A 14,752-nucleotide genomic window follows, 5' to 3' on the forward strand; every position below is an offset into this window, starting at 1 on the left:
AGCTCCAGAGGGAAAGGAGGTTGTGTGAAGGGATAGGTTTCCAGAACTTGGACTCAGCAGGCCAGCAGCAGTATAGACAAACCTTAAGAATAAGGGGCTTGTTCCTAGGACTGTATGGCCATGTTTTATTAGGCCTGATCCTCTGACGCAGCTCCTGAGCAACAAGAGAATGAACTTCTTGCAGATAAGTCTATGTATGAGTGTGAGATTAATGGGAAGATGAGTATGCTAGGTTTCTATGCAATCACACCGCCATAGGTGCCTGAGGTAAGGGCACAACATGGATGCATAGGTCCTTTTTGCCCTGTGAGATGTCTTGATGGAGGAGCACAAGTTGCCAAACAAACAAACAAACAAACAAAGACAAAAGCCCTGTCACCATTGAATAGTGTGGAAGCACTGTGGGAGAACACTGGGAGAGCTGACTGAGCCAGTGCAACCACAAAAATTGCACGTCCCACCTACTTTAGCAGTGAAATGGTTGGAAATGAATGGGTGTGGGTGGAAGTCTTAAGAGGAGTAGTGCAAGTGAAATTGCTTCTGGACTATTTGGGAAACATTTGGAGCAAAGCTGAGGGTGGACAAGAGTACACTTGGTACTTAAAATAGTGCTGTAAATTACCATGGTTTATGCCACGTTACTGGAGCCACATCTGTCTCAGGATACACGAGACAGAAGGTGCAGGAGGACATTATCTTTTATGGAACCAACTTCAGTTGGTAAAAGACACAGACTCAAGAGCTGTCTCTTCTACCAACAGAAGTTAATACAATAAAAGTTATTACCTCACGCACGTTGTCTCTCTAGCATTCTCTAAAGTAGATGGCTCTTAACAACACTAGCTTGGTTACATAAAACAGCCATGTTGGGTCAGAAAGGTCCATCTAGCCCTGTAACCTGTCTTCTGACATTGGCCAGTGCCATGTGCCCTAGAGGGAATGAATAAAACATGTAATCACAAAATGATCCACCCCCGGTTGCCCATTCCCAACTTATGACAAACGAAGGCGAGGGACACGATCCCTGCTCATCCTCGCTAATAGCCACTGAAGGACCTATTCTTCATTAATTAATCTAGCTATATTTTGAACCCTATTATTGTTTTGGCTTTTACAACATCTTCTGGTAAGGAGTTCCACAGGTTGGTGGGATGTTGCGTGAAGAAGTACTTCCTTTTGTTTTTTTAAAACCTGCTACCTATTATTTCATTTGATGATCCCTTGTTCTTGTGTTCTGGGAAGGAGTAAACAACTCTTCTTGATTCACTTTCTCCACACCAGTCATGATTTTATCAACTTCTTTCATAATTTAATTTAATTCTTCTGGATTCATTGTTGAGACCTCAGGACAGGTCTTGAAATCCTGAAGGATGCAGGAATGATGGAGCATCATACAATCAGAGTGTCTACTAATATGACATAATGACAGGCAGTTTCTTTGAACATTAATGAGCAACATTCAACCCAGTGTGGAACTACTACAGAGATGGCTTGGAGCAGCTGTGGATTTTCCAAATACCACACGTGGATTTTCCACAGGGTTTTGTCCTCAGCATGGCCAAGAGGCAGGGAGTTTACATCTCTGGTGTTTATTTGGAAAAGTAAGAGTTTTGAAAATGCCAGGTGCTGATACTTAACTTCTGGCAAAGTCACTAAGACTAAATCAAGTTCATCGGGTGGTTGTGCAGAGCTTTTCAATGGAGGATAACAAAGTGCTTTCCAAATATCATTTAACTCTCACGTCATCTCCACAGGGCATGTATCATGTTCACTTTACACATAGGAGGGCAGAGAAACAACCACAAATTGGCAGCAGAGTCATGTACATATCCAGGACTTCTGATGCCCAATCGCCCTGTTCAAACCACTGCACTACCCCTCATTTCTCATTCCATACTTTTTTCTAGCTAGATTGCAGCCCCTATTCATACCCTGATGAAGGAGAGAGAACAACTTAGTTTCTGGGTCTATTCTCAGCCTCCTCCCGGCAGACTGTAGCAGCAGCTGGATCTGAGCAGGTGAAAAATAAAGACACCATCTGCCCTATTTTGGAGTTCTGTTTAACTTGATCTCCTGGAATTAACCCTGTCTGTTTCTCTAGCCTGACTGTTTAGCACTATTTCTTACCAGCAGAGGCTGTAGGGGGGCAGAGAGCTGGACGAATGATAACACACCAGGAATAATGAAAATGGAGTTAGCAAAGATAGAGGTGACTTTTCAGGTTTCCACTCACCAGCAGTGATTAATATGAAGCTTTTTACATGCTAATGTTTTCCTGCCTTCTGCCAGTAATAAATAACCAATATGCTTTAATACCTAGTTATTATTCATTCCTTTCAGATATTTGGATTTTGATTCTTTGCTGCAGCTCAATCACATTGAATTTCTTTAACCAGGACAGCTCCATTAAGGCACCGCTCCAAGGACACCCAGCAGGGCGGGTGACAGTAATGGATAACATGGCACTTGAAATAGAGAAAAACCACAACACAAAAATATTACCAGCCAGGGGAAACATAAGAGAAAACTCCAACAAACACAAAACTACATTTAAAATAATGTTAGAGATGTGACATAAACCAATAAAATGAAAAGACTCACAATTATGCCTGGCACTCCATTCTTAAATTGCTCTATAAAGTCTGAGCACTAGAGCAAAAATGTTATGCTACTTAATCACCGTTTGACATCCTTAAAACACCTTGATATAACGTGATGAGTTACAAATGCAACGGCACCATTAACTATGAACTCCCTTGGGATTTTACATTTAACTCATTAATTACAGCTTTAACTGCCTTTTTAATTTTTTTTTTGACTGAAAAGCAGGAGGGTGGAGGTTTTAACCAAGTGATGGTTGAAATTCCAAGCGTTTCTGCCTAGATAATCCGCCTCTGTTCTATCATTTTCTGATTGCTCTGTGCAAGTGGAGAGTTCAATCTATCCTTAACAATAAGGAATGCAAAGGACCAGCATATTCTCATACCTGTTCAACACCCCTGAATTCACTGACTTTGTATGTCCATAAGTATGAGCAGCACTTAATCAGAAGGCTCTTACTGTCATTAGGCTCAGCGGGCACAGGGGAGTAATACAAACACCAACATGTAAACTAACACTCCACAAGGAGATGCCCCAGAAGTCCCATCCTCCTCATTCAGTGTTTTCAGTTCTTTGTTTCTTCTAACTATCACAGCAGAAAAGGAAAAAAACGCGCTGTTTTAAATACTTTGTTTCACATTGCACCAACATGTTCCATAGCAAAGACTGCAAAAAGAGGCTCTAGTCTCGTAAGTCATCAGCAAAATGAGTTTGATAATCTCAACAAACTGGATTTTGTCCATTTTACTAAGCTATTAGAGACGGACAGAATTGCAAATTCTTTGTTCAGGAGAAGCCAGTAAATAAAGGCTGCAATGTGGTATGCAGTCTGGAATGGAAGAACTAGTTCTTATTCATAGACTCATAGAATACTAGAACTGGAAGGAACCTGGAGAGGTCAAGTCTAGAGTCCAGTCCTCTGCACTTATGGCAGGACCAAGCACCATCCAGACCAAGGGTGAGCAAACTTTTTATGTTTTCATCCCTGAAATTATCAGCACCAAGGTAATCCAAACTGATGGAAATTTGGGCATGTGTAAGAAAATAAGCATGTAGAATGTAAAAACTTTATTTCAATATATAAACATGAATATGCATACATAAAACAGTAACATATTTCAGTATTTTTAATTAGATGGATGAGCCTGAGATCCAGCTGCTGATCATGCTGTGCACCCCTCATGAAATTTCATGCCCCCGCAATGGTGCCTGCCCCCCACTTTGCTCACCCTGATCTAGACCATCCTTGACAAGTGCTTGTCAAACCTGCTCTTAAAAATCTCCAGTGATGGAGATTCCACACTATCCCTAGGCATTGCCTTTTTAGTTAAAGGAAAAAAAGGGCCATTACTCAGCCAGTTTGCTGCCTTCCACCACAGCCCCACCAGCCAATTCCATGGCTGGGGCTGCTGAGGTGCCAGTACTTAGTACCAGCAAGTACCAGCACCAAAAAAGCACTGTCCCTAGGCAATTTATTCCAGTGCTTAACCAGAACTAAGGCACAGTGATAGAATATTAGAAAGACTCCAGCAAGAGGCAAATAAATGTTACTGATTTTCTTTACAGACAAAGTCAAAACTTTATGAGTGATCTTATAATTGTGATAATTTTTCACAGATGATTATGCAAAACAAATTAATCACTGGTTGCACTGTAAGCCAGAAATGAAGAGAATTTGGGTTAATTCTGTCAAAAAACATAGTAAAGCAACTTCAGGTGTTCTCTCAGTTTGCTTATGCTTAGGATTCAGAATTCACAATGGGAAATATTTTGAGAGGTTTTTCATTCTTATTTCTAAACTTTATGGAATTGGCTCTTCTGCTTAGGCGTAGAAATAATATCCAGAAACCCGCTAAACAAACTTATAGCCATTAACCAATCTAGCTATACACACACTATTTGCTAAGGTATTTTTAGATCACATTACACACACACATTGCAGAATTAGTTTATAAACCTACGTCACACACTCACAAAAGGAAGACAATCTATTAGCTGTTACAGGTTAAACCTCTCTAATTCGGAACTCTTTCATCTGGCAAGCTCCGTAATCCAGCATGATTTTAATTAGCTGGACAACCACTTATCATGGGTATGGCCAAGTTTCCTGTGGTCCCATGAAGTTAGTTTACAGCTACCAGTCTTGGCTATCAGTGTTCTGTGCTATTATTTAGCTGTAATTTACCCTCAAATGTCTTCTAAGAGCCCAGTAAGCAGTGGAAGGGCTAGAAATATGCTAGAAAATACTGACCTCCTGTTGTCCGGCAAATGCTCTAGTCAGGGACTGATCAGGTTCTGAGGATGCCAGACAAGAGAGGTTCAACCTGGAGTGGCATCAGTGAACACACTACCACCACATGGCCTGTCCCAGCATTCACTTAGCAAATATTCTATTTTATCCACATTAACGATGAAAAAAATCACCGATGAAGGACCTGAGCCAGTGCACGCTGGCTTCATTGAGCTTTGGATCAGGTCCAAAGTCTGTATTTCTAACACCAATAGGGAGCCTTCAGACTCATGAATCTTCTCACAACTTTACCCAATTTACTTTAAAATGTTACTATTGAGGAAGGCTCACAGAACAGCATGCTATTCAGGCAAAGAGAAAGTATATTTGTCTATGACAAAACATACTTCAGATACCAGAATCCAAGTATCTGTCATCTCTATACCCCTTCCCTTTACTGAAGAAACAAGTACTAAGCCTTTAACAATGTACACAGAATAATATATATTTACCCTCTTTAAATAAAACATTTTGTTTGACATTTCTGCTATACTTCCAGGGATGTTTGACACATTTCACTTTCTCGTTGAGATGCTACCCAGACTCACTGCAGCTGATAACACTGGAAAGCAATGCCACTACAGCAGTGAACACAGATGTGGTTTAGAGAGCTTTTACAAGAAATATCCCTCTGCTACACTTGCATAGGAACTACATACATTAAGCCCAGCTGTTAACAGCACTGTTTGTTCTTTACTTTCATGAGCTTTGCAAAATTTACAAGGTTTTTTTGGTATAAAAATGTAAGAGCCCTATTTGCTAGTGATTTTAAATGCAAAACTCCCCATTGATTTCAGTAGTCTGGCATGTAGATTGATGAAAAGATATGGCCCTCACTAAATTGCATCTCTTCTGGAGTTCAGATATTTGGCAGGAGAATGAGGAAGGGAAGAGCTGTAGCTTTAAAATAAAACCTCATTTAACTGTAACTGAAGCAACTGTGACAATTCTCCGGAAAGAAGTAATTCACTGACTACATTTGGGACACATCTTATGTGAAATGGGTATAAACCAGTTCTGTCAAAGTGGCAATTTAAACAGACTTTTTGCAAGGGGCAAGAGGACAGAAGAGTGTCTGAGGAAGGTAGAACAGACACACTTTTTATTACTTTGTTGGATCTGTGCCACAGATAGCAATCATATAAATCCTACAGCGACCATTATAACTCCTGAGCCCTTGAACAAATCACAAGCAGAAAGGTTACTCCCCAGAAAATACTCACCTTCATTAAAACTTCTGACCCAGACAGGAGGGTGAGGGCAGCAACCGTGTGAAAATGTTGGGGTGTGGGAGAGGGAGGATGTTTTACATACACACTTGTAAAATTCCATCCTCTGTACTGAAAATAAACTTATTCTTTTCTCTTTTCTCTTTAAGTAGAAGCATTGTAGCCTTAGCAACAATGGAAGCAATCTCTGAACCCAATCCAACTTCTGCAGAAGTCAATGGCAAAACATCAATGGGTAAAATCCTGGCTCCTCTGATATCAGTGACAAAATTTGCATTGACTACAGTGAGGTCAGGATTTGCTCCTGGTGATTAGATTGAAAGGTCTTTGGGTGGGGGGCTGTATTTTTGCTTTGCCTATGTACAGCACCTAGCACCATGGTGTCCTTGTTGATGACAGGGGTTCCTAGAACGGCATTAAATAACCAAGTGTAAAACCTTGCTTTAAATCATTTTGATTTTAATAACTAAGTTCATTTGCACTTTAGTTATTTTCTAAAGAAAGGTGCATTTTCATGGGTTGACAGGCATTAAAACCTGCCAATTTACAACTAAATAGAACATTTACACTAGGCTGGGTTCATCTATTTGCTATCGCAAGTGGTACACTGTGGCTAGTGCTCCACTCACCTCTAGTGCTGGCAGCTTGATGCAAATAAGCAGTCTCAACAATGCAAAACAATTGCTAATTTGCATATCCAAGTGACTCATTTGCATGTTCACAGCAGAAAACAAGAAGTGAAGATGCGATTCTGCCGGCAAAACCCCTTCTGTTGCTAGCCCCTAGAGACTGGGAAAAAGTAGGTGAACTGTTCCATGTCTTCCAGGTCATCCACTCCCAGTGTGATGGTGGCATTGTTGGACGGGTTGACCCTCAATTGTCTTGGTCTTTCCCTTATTAATGTTCAGTCTAGTAATTGTGGCAGTTTTTTCTAGTGTTGTTACCTTTCCTTCCATGTCGATGTGAAAGGAGGGTGACATCATCAGTGAAATCAATGTCCTCTAGCTGTTTGAACAGTGTCCACAGAATACCTTGTTGATGGCTATCTGTTTTCTTGTTCATAATCCAGTCCACTGTGATCAAGAACAGGAAAGGTGGCAATAGCACCCTTGTCACACTCCTGACAGTATGCTGAAGGATTCTCTCAAGATACCATTGTGAACAACTTGGCAGGTCAAGGGTTCGTACATTGAACGAATCAAGTTAATAAATTTGGATGGGATGCCACGGTGTTGAAACAGGTTCAGGTAAGTGTCTCTATCAATGCTGTCAAAGGCTTTTTCAAGTCTATGTAGATTACATACAGTAGGCGTTCTACTCAAGTCACTGTTCTATGGTCACCCTGAGAGTTGCTATGTGGTCAGTGCAAGAGCTTTTGCTTCGGAAGCCAGCCTGTTCTTCCCCGAGCTATCAATTTTTGTCTTCATTCTCTCCAAGAGAATCTTATTGAATGCTGGAATAGACAGCGATGTTCCTCCAGTTCTTGCATTCCTTCAGGTTGCCTTTCTTTGGAAGCTTGATAAGGTAGCCATGTTTCCAGTCTTGTAGGATCTCTTCAGTGTCCCAAATTTTCCCAAATAGATTATACATCATGTTGACTGATGTCTCACTACCTGCCTTGATTGCTTGTGCAGGGATATGGTCTGAACCAGGTGCTTTTCTGTTTTTGAGATGAGCAGTGGCTTTTCTGATTTCTTCTGTAGGTCTCCTGCTGTTGATTTGCAAATGTATATTTGGTAACTTGGAAGGTTCCATGTGGGCAGAGCGGTTCAGTAGCTCTTCACAGTGTTCCTTCCATCTACTGAGCTGCTCATTTGGGTTCGTTTAAGGGTTGGCTTAGGGTTAACAACCCTATCCATAAACAAAACAAAAAGTTACAGAAACATCCACAAAGAAACCTACAACTATGTATGTCTTGGGAGGAGCTAGCAATCCACTCGGATCGAGTATGAAGCCCAAAACTGCATGGGAAAGCCAAAAGGAAGCTGCCCTGCAGATGACTCTTCTCTGACCCAGGACAACCACCCAGTTTCATACATGGACCATGTATCAAGTGGGGAAGACAGCACAGACTGCAGCAGAGATGCTGCAGTACAAGCTTACAGTTTTGGACTTGCATGAGACGAGATGGACACATTCTGGGCAGCTATGCCTGACAACAGGTGAAACCCTCCTCTACTCGGCACATGAAGAAGATAGTGCACCAAACAGAGAAGGTGTGGGTTTGATGTTATCAGGAGAGGCATCTGGTGCTTTAATGGAGTGGACAGCAATATCATCACAGCCGGATTCTCCACCAAAGTGCCAAAGGCACGAATTGTGCAGTGTTATGCACCAACCAATGAAGCAGCTGAGGAATGTAAAACAGACTCCTATGAGAAACTACAGAGCGTGGTGAACCAGAAAGCAAAGAAGGATATGTTGATTTTGATAGGTGACTTCAATGTGAAAATTAGAAGCATAAAGACAGGTAGAGAACAGACAAAGGGAAACAAAGGCATAGGCAACATGAATGAAAACGGAGAGCGTTTCAGTGCTTTTTGTTCCCTCAGTGGGTTGGTGATAGGTGGTGGTGTTTTTCCACATAAAAGGATCCATAAGATCACTTGAGTTTCACTGGCCCACCAGTGAGAAAACCAGATTGAACATATCGGTACCAGCAGTTCTTTCAGAAAATCGATGCGCTAGAAGAGGAGCAGATGTAGGTTCAGACCACCATTTGATCAGGATAAAACTCATTTTCGTAAGTGGTCCGAATTGCCATGCTGCTTTCCCTTGGCTATGAACTGGCTACAGCTCTTGGTCACTAAAGCTGAATTAGCTGGGCAAGCTTGTTCAATGAAAGATCCAAATTTTCCTACTGCAAATCAGAATGGTGATAAATTGTCAGAGGTGCAAGGATGAAGACTATGATGTCTCTACATGTTACAGGAAGAATACTCTGCCTCCATAGCTCTGGCAAAGTGGTTTTTACCCACAAAAGTTTATGCCCAAATAAATCTATCAGGCTTTAAGTTGCCAGAGGACTCCGTGTTATTTTTGCAAATGCAGACTAACACAGCTTGAGACTTGTTACATAGTTTGTTATTCTTTAGTCACAGGGTCATCCCATACTGGAGACAGCCTCTTGAAAACAACTGGGAGTCAAAGACTGATGCCCCAATTCTTCATTCTGGAGAAACTGTTCTCAACGTAGGAAATTAGCAGAAGGGAAGGCAAATGACTTGAAACTGCAGAACTATACTGGAATAAGTTCTTCATGTCAAGTCAAAAGTTCTACTAGCTACAACAGACAAAGAACCTGCTTCAGACCCCACCTGGCCATCAATGAAGCCACTGAACTGAAATGGATAACAGCCAAGATACTGTTGCCCTGGGGGAGATTTTCAAAGGCCAGTTATTTATCAGGGCCCCAGCCTGCAACATGATGCAATAAGAGGGAAAACCTCTGAAATGGAAGGTCTGATTACCTATGGCAACTATACTGTGCTCCCACAATCCCTGCGGGATGACATAATGGAAGTGAATAAGACATGCCAGGGCCTCGTAAAATGTCATGGATGGTGGCCCAATGCACAAAGAAACCTAAAACACAAAGTGGAATCATGCAGAATGACTAAAATGGTATCACTGAAGGTGGTTGAGAGAGAAGCTCCTGATGAATGGGACACTGGAAGGAGAGCAAGGGGAAGCTACTAAGACTGGGGAGGGGAAGAGAGCTGGTTCTTTCCCAGTAGTTCCTATGGCAGTTCTGCTACTGGTGGTGCCCCGTTCCCCCAAGCTCCCACACTCATTCTTAGCTTTTGGCCACCTGACACCCTGCTTGGGTGCTGGTGCCCTGTCCTATTCCCTACTCCAGTGTCTGATGCCTATGTTTCTGCCCCTTCCCCAAGCTGGGTGCCTCTACCAGGACTCACAGTGGCTAGGATTTGAAAGATGGGACCAGGCTGGGTCAGAGACTCCTTCCTGCTCCTGGTGGCCAGCCTGATCTTGTGCACCTGGCTGGCTGCTCTAGCCTCTGCTCCCCTTTTGTCTCCATAAGATATTGTGGGGGTGGTAAACTTCAGGGGCCAGAAAAATAGATCCACACCCCCAATATTTTTACTGTGGGGACACTAGCCCTGTGATACCCCAACTAAAAGCACTTTCCATGCCCCCCAAAACCAACAGACCATGAGAAATAATAGCACTAGAGCTAGGCGAAGAAAAGCAATCAACTCTCCAGGAACCTGTGATAATATTCTCCACCTTCAGAAATTCTACTTCTCAATAGCTCCACAGGTGAACAGGTGATAGAAAAAAAAATAGAGTGCAGTAGTTTCAGCATCCAGGAAAGATTGGTCACTGACAAAAGGCCATAGATTGCCCACTCTACACCCCTGAAAATCTTGGGATGCTGTCAAATTTCTCACAGACTATTTGCTGCTTCCACCATCATCTTGGAGAGCTAGACAGATTGTTAGGAAAGTCCCACAACACCAAGACGCCTCACTAGCTCTCCCAGGACACAGGGAAATTCCATTGCTTTATGGTGAGAATCTGAAATCAGAACACTGCCAGCCCTGGAAATAAATCTTCATCTTAAACAGCTCTAGCTGAAGGAAGTGAGATTGAGAGAGGTCATATATAAGACGTCTCATGCTTTTAAGCGCCACAATCAAATCCAAACTTAAACCAGGACACTACATCAGCAGGTGTCACTGGTAGTACTTTTACCCCAATAGCCTACAGGCTTGAGATGGATCAAAATTCTTAGTACAGAAGAAACAAGTCACCCCTTCACCTGTTTCTAACCCCTGCTGAATTGTTGTGCGGTTCTGATAGCAGTTGCACTCCTACCCATAGTCTTAATGGAGAGACATGCATTTATCAAAATCTACATCTTTGTGATTTGATAACCTAAGGCAATCAACAAGACAAACTCCTCCTCATGCCTCAGAAGTTCCTGAGCAGGTGAAGCACCAGAATGCGTTACCTAGAGAGGTGGAGGAATCTCCATCCCTGGAGGTTTTTAAGCCCTGACTTGACAAAGTCCTGGCTGGGATGATTTAGTTAGGGTTGGTCGTGCTTTGCACAGGAGGCTGGACTCAATGACCTTCTGAGGTCTCTTCCAGCCCTAGGATTCCATGATTCTATAAGGAGCTCTGCAGTCAGTTAGAAGGAACAGCGTAATGGTTTCCCCTATTTCAACAAAGTTCCTTGCTCAGCTTTGGAAGAGCATGTCTTGTTCTGGGAGACTTTTGGACCAAATCATTCCCATTCTCAGCCTACCCTCACTCCCACCTCTCTGTTTCCATGGTGTGCAATGGAAAGGGAAGCACAAATATCACAACACTTCCTCCACAATTTCCTGCAGACATCCTCAGAAGGATGCAAAGGAAGGGAGGCAGCACATTGCTGGATCGCCAGCCCTATCTGGGCTCCAGGCCAACATGGCAGCACTAGGAGCTGAAGGGGAGAAACAAACAAAGAGAAACTGGGGGAACCATGGAGATGGTGAAGGAGAGAAAATGGGACCATGGTGGAAGCAGGAAGAAACCTGTAGGAGACAGGGATAAGCAGGGGAAGGGCCAGGCCAGAACTTGGGAAGTAGTGTGGGGGACAGTAAACTGCGGGGGGGGGGGCGGGGGGAGAGAGAGAGGAACTGTGGGAAGAGGAGACCACCTGAAGGAACAGCTGTGTGTATATAAAGGGAGATTCCAGGAAGCTCTTTGGGTGACAGACTTCAGTGTGGGTAAGGGGGAGGCTGCTGTGTATCAGTGAAGGGAGTTGGAAGTAATCTGCATGGGTGGTGTGTGTGTGTAAGAGTAATTTTGGGGTGCGAGCAGGATCAGTGTGCAAGGCTGATTTTGCAGGGTAGGCCGCTGTACATGAGAAAGATTTTTGGGAAGAGAAAGAGGACAGAGACTAGAGAAGAGGAGGACAGACTGATGGGGAAGGGGCAGATAAAGAACAAAGTAACAGGGTGAAGGAAGAGAATTCATAACTTGAGAGAAGAGGCACACCTATTGTACAGGCTTAAAAAAAAGAGCATAGTAATGGGGTGGTGAATGGAAATCAGGGACAGTTGTCAGACAATAAAGAAAATTAGCTGAATGGAAAATACACGTAAAAAGATAGCAGAAAAGATAATAGCAGATGCATCCAAGTCAAAGAAAATTAAGTGGAAGAAGTGAGAAATTCAACTGTCAAGCAAGAAAGTATTCAAAGTGGTTTTGACTTAGGGGAAGCATAAATCCACAAACAAGAGGTTTAAAGAAATGGGTGGGATGGATGGAGTGAGGAGGAAGAGACCTTCCTTATGGCCAACCCTCATCAATCAATCTCCTTCCCTTTCCCTGCCCCCAACATCCATTTTTACTTCTTTCTCCAGATTCCCCAAAATATTTTGATATGTGCTTGCACCTATGAATGCAACTTAGGCTTCTGTGCATGCAAAGTGGAGCTGGACCAGCTGAGGGAGAGAAAGGAGCTCAGCTAGCAGAAAGACTATTATAAAACTCTCCTGTGGGGGAGGGAGGAGTGAATCTGGAAGCCGTAGTAATCAGAACCAAGTGCCATCTCAACCAACAGTGGTGTGGAGCTGCTCTGGCAGGTGGCTGCTTTCCTTACCTTGGGCGCTCATGAGTGACCAGGCTGTCCTGCTGTCCTGCTGCTGGGTGAAATTCACTAGGTCATCTCTAGGCATTTGTCAGTATCCCTCTTCTGGAGCCCTAGAGAAATAAACCCTGCTCTGCATCTGCTGGGACACAAAGTAGCGGCAAGGGCTAGAGCCCTGCAGAGAGACTGGAGTCAAAGAAGAGGGCTCTAGAATTCAGAAAGCAAATGCATCCGTGTCGGAACGAGCAAGTGGTAAGACAGAAAGTAAGAAAAAGTGTGTCACGAGCTTGGAGGGGCGGAGAAGGAAAATGCAAAAAAACCTGACAGGAAACCAGCCTCTACTAATCTGCAAAAAGGTTCTTTTTTTTTTTCCCCTAAAAAAAAGCACCCTCTCCTCCCCAGTATAGGGACTGCTCTGCTTGCAAAGGCTTCTGTAGGCAGGTGGGAGAAAAGCCCAGAGGTGCACACTGAAAGCAACCTTTATCCTCCAAACCAGAGAGGGATTGGCAGCCCAGCAGCAGCACAACCACTAGCTACAGCTTCGGGTAGAAGTGTCGGGTCACCTCCCTCCCTTTTATGAGACTGCCTGCACCACCAGGGCTGAGTCTGCAATCTGTTCCCCTTTGATACAAAGGCAGACATGGCAAAGTTGTTACAGGTGCTGCTCCTTTTCGAGGACAATATAATAACCCTTCACTGCCCACAGCAAAATGCCAGCTAGAGAGAGGAAGGGAAAAGATGAACCAACAATGCAAACTACACAGGAGTGGAGGTGAAGTGAGGAAAGGTTTTAAGAGCAGCAGTTTGAGGCAAGGTTGGGGGGTTTTCAGCATTTTCAAGTTTCAGAGCTTCTTCAGGGACGTCCACCTTATTAAACCTTGTTCATTTTGTTGTTTTTAAACAAAAGAGGGATATTTAAAACTATTATTTTACTTTTAAATTAACATTTTACATGTGTTTTCAAGGATCAGAAGAATCCCTGCTGGCTTCATTATGCAACTGGGCTTTGATTTGCCTAACTTCTGCAGACTGGATGCTTGGCTGCTGGCTCAGGGCCATATGTGGGCAAAACCTCATATACCAGGGTCTCACTGAGCACCTTCACCTTTCAAACTGTGGAAACAGGACTCTTACCATAGGCACAGCCACAAGGAAAAAGGAGACATAAGAATGGCCATAATGGGCCAGTCCAAAGGCCCCTCTAGACCACTATCTTGTTGTCTGACAGTGGCTAGTGCTATGTGTCCCAATAGGAATTGACAGAACATAAAATTGTCAAATGTTCCATCCCCAATTACTCATTACTTTCTTCTGGCACAACCACCCCTACCCACCCTGGCTAATAGCCACTGGTGGACCTATCCTCCATGAATGTATTTCTAGTTCTTTTTCTAACCCCTTATAGTATCAGCCGTCACAACATCCTCTGGCAAAGAGTTCCACAGGTTAACAATGTGTTGCATGAAAAAATACGTCCTTTTCATCGTTTTAAATGTATGGCCTATTAATTTCATTTGGTGACCACCTGTTACAGTACCACGAGAAGGAGTAACTAGCTCTTCCTTATCTACTTTCTCTGCACCAGTCATGATTTTATAGACCTCAGGCTAGGGTGACCATATCTCCCTATCCCAAATACGGAACAGGGAGATATTGCGGGGGGGCAGGTAGTGCCTGATCTGCCTGAGCCACAGGCACATGGATGGGGCTGGGAGGGGTGGGGTTGGGGCAGGCAGGGGGCTGCCTTGCAGGGTGGCTGGAATGCAGCAGGGAGGGGGCCATGAGAAGCTGAAGGACCCTGGACAGGTGAGGGGCACTCATTGAGCAATCCATGGGCTGGACCCCAGGGGGTGCCCAGGATGCACAGGTGGGACAAGGCAGGGTGAGGAGTGTCACTGCTCCCGGGAAGCTGCTGGCAGTGCCGCTCGGCCCAGCAGGAGACGTCCCACGGGGGGTGTCTGAGGGGGTGCACCAGTACCTTCATAGACCTGCCAGAGCCTGGAGGCGAGCCCAGTGCCCCACCCCAGCACCA

General features: G+C 43.8%; 1 protein-coding gene across 2 annotated transcripts in view; it reads right to left on the reverse strand.

Moving 5' to 3' along the window:
- CARD11 (caspase recruitment domain family member 11) overlaps nucleotides 1-12,932 on the reverse strand; it is an 82,491-nt gene extending 69,559 nt beyond the window's left edge. For both annotated transcript variants that reach the window (XM_075010431.1, XM_075010429.1), the window contains exon 1: nucleotides 12,733-12,932. The gene's annotated coding sequence lies outside the window, so the exon portion shown is untranslated. The remainder of the gene's footprint in view (nucleotides 1-12,732) is intronic.
- Between the last annotated feature and the right edge of the window lie 1,820 nt (nucleotides 12,933-14,752).

The sequence above is a fragment of the Carettochelys insculpta genome, chromosome 16, assembly GCF_033958435.1.
Source record: "Carettochelys insculpta isolate YL-2023 chromosome 16, ASM3395843v1, whole genome shotgun sequence".
NCBI classification, from domain to species: domain Eukaryota; kingdom Metazoa; phylum Chordata; order Testudines; family Carettochelyidae; genus Carettochelys; species Carettochelys insculpta.